Below are 10,091 nucleotides of genomic sequence, written 5' to 3'. Positions count from 1 at the left end.
TCATGAAACTATCGATAGTGTAAGGAAACTATCGAGAGTGCTACAATCTACAAACTATCGATAGTGCAAGCGGTAGTACCATCGTTAATATTACTAGCGATATTACTGCCACGCGTGTTTATTGCTCTGTTATCATGTATTCGGATTTCACCCACAAAGACTCTTAGCACCGTTTGGCCGCGCCGTAATGTTTGAGAAGCCTCACGATTGTTTGAGATTATTGTGTTAAGATTACGCGCCGGACGCGAATAGTCAAGTTTATTGGAGAGCTCACGGGCGCACCAGCGCTAACGCTGGAAGGTTCGATGACTGATGTATAAAATACGACGCGTTCCACCGATGATCGGATTACTCAACGGTCGACGACTATTCTTGCCGCTATCAGTGCGCAGCGTATATCACTTGTATTTTGGGTTTTGAATTTCTAGGCAAAAGTTTGCCGAAATAAAGAGCTCCATATTTCCCAGTCTTGCTGCTGCATTCTTCACCGTCACAACCACGTGACAATACTATCGATAGTGGTGGGAATAACGATGCTGTTGCTGGCCGGTCATATTGCCAAAATATTTGCGATAGCCTACTATCAGCTTCGCTTAATTTATGAGCAACTTTTGGCGAAAGAAATAAGTTATTTCCGGAGTGAAACTGGCTGAATATGTCCATCAATAAATTCACACCCAAAAACAACGAGTTACACCTTACAATTAACAAACTTACTTATTGATATATTTTTTAAGTTTTGAAATCATAAAATGCAATATAAATTTGAAGCCGCGCAGTTCCACCACATGTAACGCCTTCCTTTCCGCTACAGTTGAACAGTTTGACTCTATGGTCATGTGTCAGCAAAACACTGTGGTGAAGAACACAAGCATGTCAACTTTTAGATGCGAAGCATCTTATGGCGAAGTTCAATCCGGTGGTGGTGGTGTGCGGCGTGACCACCCTTACTGCGCATGCGCAAACCCCCTCCCCACACCCCTTCTCCCCCTTCACCCTATCCACTTTCCTTCTCCACTCCCATCTCATTTCCCCTTTCCCCTCCCCTCTCCACTTTCCCTCTCCATTCCCCCTCTCTCCCCCCTCTGAAACGCGGGCTCGACATGCCGAAACGCTGCTTCGCATCGCCTCATGGTCCCCTTTACCGGGAGATGGTGTGATTTCTCTTTCTTGCCCTTCAGCCTGCTGCTCCGGCTACATCATGTACCACGTGCGCGGGGAACCAAGCTTATTCTGCAATCAGTTCGTGCTGCTGATATTATACTATCGATAGTACCATCGAATTTTTTACTATCGATAGGCTATCGATAGAGTTTTTTACCATCGATCGCTCGATAGTGCCTCAGCTATCGATAGCATCGATAGTACCATCGATAGTTCTGCACCACTAGGTTGAGCCGAATGAAGAGGGCGTCGGTTGGGCACGAGCTCGGGTGACGGCTTCGGCATAAGTAAGCGGCGCAGCAACTTGTGCTGGCGGCACCGGCGAAGGGAGAGCCTCGGCAACTTGTGTCTGGATAGCACGACGAAGTGAGTGGTCCAGTGCAGTGGGGGGCTCGTTGATGGTGGCCACAAGGGAGAGCTGACGAGCAACTTCCTCACGGATGTATTGCTGAATTTGTGGCAGCAATGCGGTGTAGTCAGCACCAATACTCCTGGACCCCAGAGCTGAAAGGTCCACTGTTTGTGTGTTAGCGCGACGTGTAGAAATTCGCTGCTTGCGCAGCTCATCAAAACTTTGGCAGAGCTGAATTACATCGGTCACGGTCTGTGGGTTTTTGGCCACAAGCATATGAAAGGCGTCATCGTCAATGCCTTTCATTATATGTCGGATTCTGTCAGGCTCCGACATACTCGCATCCACACGCCTGCAGAGGCCGATGACATCCTCAATGTAGCTCGTAAAGCTCTCACCAATTTGTTGAGATCGTCCCCGCAGGCTGTGTTCAGCGCGAAGTTTCCGCATAGCTGGACGACCGAAAAACGACGTCACGGTCTCTTTAAAAGCCGACCAAGTGGGGATATCACCTTGGTGGTTGATGAAGCATAGGTTGGCCAAATCAGTCAAGTAGAAGATGACGTGAGTCAGCTTCGCAGGGTCATCCCACTTGTTAATCGCGCTGGCACGTTCGTAGTCTGCCAGCCAGTCCTCGACATCACGATCTTCAGTGCCTCTGTAGACTGGAGGGTCGCGCAGACGAAATACACCAGAGCACATGACAGACGGGGGGTTGAAGAGGCTTGTGAGGGATCGACGCGCTCGGTCATTCTGCAATCGGACGGTAGCGTACGGCTGCGGAGCTCCAGGGCGTGGTAGGGGACTACCCCGCACCTCCACCAAATGCAACAAGCGTGTTCTCCCACAAACACTTGTTATTATTATGTAGAAGGCGTGAGTCAACCAAGCTGGTTCAGGCAGAAACCCGGCGAGCACGGACCACACGAACGTCAACCTTTTCTTTCACGCTGGCACAGAGCTGACACCGATATGCTCCGATACAATATATATATATATATATATATATATATATATATATATATATATATATATATATATATATATATATATATATATATATATATATATATATATATATATATATATATATATATATATATATATGCTATAGATTAAGCGTTAAGAGAGGTGTCTGCGACGGTCACAGCGCAGTGCAGCCAACTGTCTCTAGAACTGAACAAATACTTATGAATGCTATACAAATACATATATTATTCCGAATGTATTTCGGCTATTTATTCAACGTGTCAATTCAATCAAGCATTAAGTGAAACTATTTTGGGAACGATTTTTCAAAAATAACTCGGGATGCTGAGGCTTAAAGTATGTGAGCTCAAAGTAAGTAACATTATTTGCCTCACTGGATTCAGAACCTCAGGCACGACGATGCTATATTTTATTTTCACTACCACTTGCCTAATAAAGTAGGCAAAATACATGAGTCTTTGCAATTACAGCAGACTTGTGATGCACAACTAAACGAATGAAAATTGAGTGGCAAACTAAACAGACCAAGGTGAATCATTACTGATTCACGAGCTGGTAGCTTCACACTCATGTGCCTCGTGAAACAGTATGCTGTGCAAGACGCTCTGTCGAACAGGGTGGTGACCCGCGGTTTCAGGAGGCGTTGCCTGTGGTGTTCAGTGTCTCAGTGAATTGCATTCAGCGGTACGACGACACCTGTTTTCTTCTGTTTTGCTGACACCCCGTCAACCATACATTCGCGATTAAATCATTATTCGGGAAATTGCAGAGTATAATTTCCCCGCACAAAGCACTACTGCCAAAAAATTCAACTTCAGCACTTGTCAAATGGGTGCCGCAGTGCCACCGTCGGACTGCCGAGGGGGGGGGGGGGGCGGGCCCCTCCTTAAAAGATTGTAGGCGGGCCGCCCCCCCCCCCCCCTGACTTTAAGCCCTGCTCTTATGAAGAGATCATGCTGGTTTATAAAACTCGCAGGACCATAAATGTACTAAAAACACTCGAAAATGGACGACGTAGTGTTAATTCTCTGTAAGAGTTCAAAAGAGCCTTAGAGGTGTCGTTACTCTTCATTCTGCATTAGTTCGTCCAAGATAATACCCCCATTATAAATCTGTGCATCGTATACACGAAGATGAAACAGCGTCAGCTGTCGAATAATCATAATTTTGATTCTTAATATATTGTCAAAACGTGCTTCAAAGCATAATGAAACGCACTTTTCAAAAAGGTATAGTTAAGTTTACCGAGCATGGGAATCTGGAAATGTAAATTGCACTACTGCAAGCAAGTTGCGCTAGCTGCAAAAGTCGTTTCGGCGTGATTTTGGAGAGTGACCCTCATTAAAATCCGTAGTATAGGACCGCTACCTTCAGATATTAGACAAGGCCCGTCCTGTTTCCTCTTTGTGTTTTGCCGGTGCTTTTCGTGCAGACTTCAATTACGTTACGAGGCATATGTACTATGTACGCGCAGCAGTCAAGAACAAGAGCACGCACGTTGATTTAAGCAAGGCACCACAGCTCGTTATATACCGTGATAACGCCGTATTATGTGCATAGCGATGCTGAGCAAACAATCCGGGATCAGATTTCTTTTTCAGAATGAAAAATTACTTTCATCAAAGTAATGAGCTGCGCTGTAATTGCACACGCTGTTAGCTGAGCTATGTAATAATAGTGCTCTTAGCGTGGCCCCTTCAGCGTAAGCTTATATGCCAAGCCATCGTTAAAAGAGAATGTCTGTTTTATTTTCCTGAACGTTGCATTTCTGTCAGACCCGTTTTTTCGTCGTCTCGCGTCTGAGTGATTTTCTTTTTTACGTTTTAACAACGATGCATGCGAGTTGCGCGTGCATATCAGAAGATATGTTTTAAAAAGATCTTCTGCGGAATAAAAGTAGCGGGATTTCTATAATTTCTTTAATTTCTATAATTTGCGGGCGAGAGGAGGGGACGCAGTAAACATATATGATGACCCGACCTTTGTGTTTGCCCTAGATGGGTGGTCTCCTGATTCCATGAAACCATGGTCAGCTGCCGCTTGTATTGTGCGGGTTGCCAGCATTAGCTAATGCAATATCGATATTCCTTTGTGTAATTAAATCACTCGAACCTACACTTTCCAAGGGAAAGAATATTTTCGCTCGATAGAAGAAATGTGCACGAGCATAGCCCTGCAAGACGCTCAAAGAAACGAAGCAAAATAAATAAGTAATATCGAAAATAAAATGCAGACTAGTACACGTTACAGAAGACTGACCGATTACGATGACTTTCGTCGAAAATGTAATTGACTGCACTTACAATTACTGCCTCACAAAAGTGACTGATGAATTACTAAAAAGTTGTCAATTACTGTGAAGTTCTAGTTTTATGTGCCAAGCTCTTTTTACTTTTTTTTCCGTACTCACGCCAGCACAGTCGTTTTCGGTGTGGTCTTGCCTCAAATGAAACGGCTCACAGAGTCCCGAACTTTGGCAGTGCTGCGTATCGTAACCAGAGACCTCGATCGCGCCCAAGATCTCTTAACTGTTCAGCTACGTGCGCTGGTCTTCAGGTTACGAATCAGCCTCGACTATATATACATGAGACTCTCGTAAACTCCTCCTCTGGCGACAAAATGGCCCGAATACGAGGGAGAAAAATTCTAATGTGCCATGCCACACTTACGTGATGACAGACAGCTTCTGACAAAGAACTAAAAAAAAAATCTTGGTCCTCGTTTCTTCACTAAAACTGCTCTTAGAGAACGACTTAAAAAATGAATAGAAATGTAATTTTACTGTTAAGGACTGGGTTTAGGGGATCGTAGATTCACCAAGTTTCTGAGCAGTTAACATTATTTCACTAAGGTACCACACTGAAATAATCGAACTACTCGGGAGTATGTCTATAGGCGTTATCCTCGCAGTCTGTACCAGCCGTGTGTTAGATCATTTACGGTGTCATTTTAAAATCATAAATAGTGTGATGGGAAATACATTTTTCAGAACATTTGAGGTGAATAAATATAAGGTAGATCTGAGGGCCATTTATAGGTCAAAGCAGGTGGAATAAAAAAAGATTGCCAGAAATCGACTGCCGCGTTGGCTTTTTTTAAAAAGCGAAGCATTTCTTAGCGAACCCCAGACACTTTGAACGTTATCTAGGTATCTATCTATCTAGCCGCCTACGTCTGGGTGCTCTTGTGATTGCCTGCTCAGCTGTGTGTGGACCAAAATTGGCATGGGAGGGTAAGAGGGTTTGACCAATATGACTGCCTGGTCATGACATTAAAAACGCGAAAATCCTGTCGCGTACGTCGTCAAATCCTTTTCTCCAGATACGTGTGGCACATACCCGTATACGGTAAGCGGGTAGACAGTTTATATTGACAGGAGATTGACATTTTATATCTTCCCCGGAACGACGAGAACAGACATTGGTAATCTAAATGCGAAAGCGTAAAGAAAAACAGACATTATATTAAAAACAGGATACCAACAGGAATCGAACCCAGGTATTCTGCGCGGCAGTCAGGTATTCTACCACCGAGCCACGCCAGCTCTAGAAACTGCTCCTGGAAAAGGCCCTATGCAGGCGTAATGTCGGTGCAACGTCGATTGTAGTTGTAGTGCTGGCTATGTAATTTTTTAGCAAAGCAATAAACACTACATATGTTCTCCTATGATACAGGCGTCATGCCGGGCTAACGTCAATTGTGGTTCTAATGTTGGCTCTGCTTTCATAGAAGTCTAATATACATTACAGTTGTATTCCTATGACTCAGAAAGCTATATTCAAGCGTTGCTCGACCCCGGAGGAATGCGCTAACGAAAGTTACGTATGATATTCACATAATCGCACTGTAAAGTGCACTTCGTTTCGATAATACTGACGTATGTGCTCTAACGTGAGTGCTGACGTTACGTCAGACCATAAGTTACCCTTCAAACGCCAGTGTTGTCGACCTGTCTGGTAAGGCCACGATGCACACACAACTACTACACTTACATAAACACGTCGATCCACCTCGTACTGCTCGCTCAAAGCCAAAAAATGCAGCATAGACAACTACTCGCTGATTGCTCCGCATGAAACCGTTTCCCACTAGGCGTGGGATCTGCCTTTTTTTTTTTTTTTGACGTTGGGTTTCACTGTAACACTTTATGCGAGAAATTCAAATCAGACTGACGCACGCGACACTGATATGCCTGAGCTATATTCGTTGTCCTCGAAATAATGGCCAAACGAAACAAGGTCGTGCAGCACAGCAACGTGATTTGTCTCAAGGTTCCCAGCAATATCTTATAACGGCTGTCCCAGCTAACTTGAACCAAGATTTAAAAAAAAAAAAAAAAACATGCGCTCTAGGAAACTTCCGCCTGTTGTCAGGGGCGTAGGCAAAAATTTTCTTTGGGGGGGGGGGGCACCCCCCCCCCACATGGCAAAAAAAATTTCGGGGGGGGGGGGGGCACGGGCCCAGTGTGCCACCCCCTGGTTACCCCACTGCTTGTTGTATATTAGTGGTAGTCGTGTGTACATACAACCTGTATTTTTTCATGACTAAGCGCCAATTATTTCATTAACTTTAATTAGCCAACTTTTTTCGTTCTTGCTCGAATCAGTAAAATATTAACTTTACGTTGTACGTCGCCTCGAATAACCCCAGAATCAAGCATTTATTTTTTGCTGAACTCTGCCTGGTTGTTTCTTCCGAGAAAAAACAAAAGCGCGCGAAACATGCCAAATATGAAATAGACGCGCGCTCGCGCGCCGCTACTCAAGCGCTTCCAAGCGTTCTTTGATTGATACACGGCTGCGTTCGTTCATTGTACAGGGTTTCAGGCTATTTGATGGACGCGCATCAAAACACGCTGCTGACGCGTCCATCATCGAGCGTGAAGCCCTGTACAATGCGGTGATGAACGAACGCAGCCGTGTATCAACTAAAGAACGCTTGGAAGTGTTGGAGTAGTGGCGCGCGAGCGCTCGTCTATTTGGTATTTGGCGTGTTTCGCGCGCTTTTGTTTTTTTTTTCTCGGAAAACACAACCAAGCAGATTTCAGCAAAAAATAAATGCTTGATTCTTGGCTTAATTGAGGTGAGGTACAACGTAAAGTTGATGTTTTACCGATTCGAGCAAGCACGAAAAAGCTGGGTAATTAAAGGTAATGAATTAATTGGCGCCTAGTGATGAAAAAATACAGGTTTTATGTACACACGACTACCACTGATAAAAAACATGTAGAACCTTCCTAGAGCTCATACTTTTGGTCCAGGTTAGCTGGGACAGCCGGCATATATCTGAGAAAATACGTTCAAAATTTCTTACAGGTAAGGAAGATGCGATGAGAAAGCAATTTCCTCGGAAAAGTCTTTATCACAGCGGCGTGCGTTCTGAAATGACTATGATATATATATATATATATATATATATATATATATATATATATATATATATATATATATATATATATATATATATATATATATATATATATATATATATATAAACAGAGACGATGATTTTGTGGAAAAGCTGGTTCCCCCTCCCTCCCCCCTCTGATGATGAAAACTCTGCCACTGAAGTGACGTGTATTCCACATTTGTATGTTCTTTCAGTATTCTCGCAATCTGCTCTTAAAGAAGAAATGAACTTTCTCCACCGGGATGAAATCGAGCTCTCGAAAATGTTAGTTTCATATAAAACAAGCAGTCACTTCTACTTAATATTGCTAGCTTTTTTTCCTTTTTTTTTTTGTACTGGGCAGCGAAGCCCTTTCGTTCACCGTTATTTCCTGCGAGACAAAAGCGTAGGAACTGGCAAACAGACACAGCCTATACGCAGTAGCGAAATTGCATTCCGGGGCCACGAGGCACGAGCCGTGGATAGGCAGCAGTGCCGATTCGTCTGATAAGCACGTCCTGTCGGCTCTAACTCGGCGGAACAAATCACAGGTGGCTTTGAAACTCCTCACTCGGGCCGCCGACAAGACCGCGAGCTCCGAGGAGCTTTCTCCAGCTGTACGTGACGGGCTTATTTCGAAGACACGCGTTCAGCTCGACGACTGCGGGCTGTCGCCATGCCGGCATTGTCCGACGGCCAGACGGAGGAGGCGAGCGGAGGTCTGTGTAGCGGCCGGGAAGCTAGCGCGCCGCATTGTTCTGACAGGATGCGCCAAATGTATCGAGAGATATGAGGACGGTCAGCGATCTTGCAGGTCTATTCCGTGTTCTGCAGGATGCCAATTTACTCTCCCTTCACGCGCATAATGCACGCAGTCGTGCTCGAACTACTGCTAGCATGCTTTAATGTTATCGGCATTTGATATCCGCCTTGGAAAGGTTGATTATTATACTAGACAGAAATGAAAATATGTATATGCTATGTTCACGACACGACTGCACGTGTGCAAACTAAAAAAAAAAAACAACGTTGAAAACTTTTGATGTGGTAACCTAAGTTTAGACAGTGCCGTAGCGTAGAAGAACGCAATAATTTGAGTTCTCATGGGACGTAGCCAAGCTCCTTCTCATGGTAAGAAGCGCAACAATGTAGCTGAACATTCCTCTCTTTAGCTTTTCTCACGTTAAAGAACCCCAGATGTTCGAAATTTCCATAGCCCTCCACCACAGCGTCTCTCATAATCATATCGTGGTTTTGTGACCTAAAACTCTAGGCATTATCTTCTAAGCGAATATGCTTGCCTGCAGTACAGTTCTGCAGGCGGCGTCCGTGTTCGTGCGTCATCTCAGATCCAGCGGATAAAGGAAACAATAAAAAAAAAACAGCTCCATCTTCTTTCCGCTGCATCTCCGATAACTCGAGCTCGTGTGCAGGCGTGGGAACATCGTGAATGGTCGGCAAGCGAGAGCTTGAATTCGACGCTGCACATGTCGATCCATAGCTTCCGTCATGAACGTTCCCAGCCACACACGGATCGCTTGACATGCTAAACCTCGGCGCGCCGTTCCCGAACGCTTGGTGCTCCTGTGGGAGCTTCGCACGTCTCGCCAGACGTGCCACGTTAGCGCACCTTCATTGTCTTCGGTCGCGCAGCGAAAACACGAGGGCTCGGATGACGGATGCAAGCGCGCCACTGCCGGTCCCGTGTGGGCGCTCAAAGCCACACATACGGCTCAGGCACCGCACCCTTTCAAGGCGGCCACCGTACGTTTGATGGATTGTCTCTTTTTTACCGCCTACACCTGACCAATGAGGGGACGTCGTAGAAATGTGCTATAGGGGCAAAATTTCCATATCGGTGGTTATTTAATGCGCGTCGTGACGCAGCCGCGTGTCTTATTCATATTTTCCATTGTCATGGGAGCACGGTCGCCGCAGTCGAGAGTATACAGAGCGCCGACTTTCGCTTCAGCCGCATAGGGCGGAAGTAACTGCGCGACGATTTATTGTACTTGATAAAGAGGAAAGAAAGAAAAATTACGCCACCACTTCACAGGTGAACCAAAAATTATTAATATAACGGAGAACGAAAGCCTCGCGATAAGCTGATCCCTTGGGTCCGGCATGCGACACGGAAAGATATAGCACGCCTTCTAATGGTATATCCTTTTTTTCTTGTAGGCCATCGAAGATCTCT

The sequence above is a fragment of the Rhipicephalus sanguineus genome, chromosome 1 (assembly GCF_013339695.2).
Source record: "Rhipicephalus sanguineus isolate Rsan-2018 chromosome 1, BIME_Rsan_1.4, whole genome shotgun sequence".
Lineage (NCBI taxonomy): Eukaryota > Metazoa > Arthropoda > Arachnida > Ixodida > Ixodidae > Rhipicephalus > Rhipicephalus sanguineus.
The sequence above is the reverse complement of the archived record's forward strand: the minus strand, read 5'-3'. Positions refer to the sequence as shown.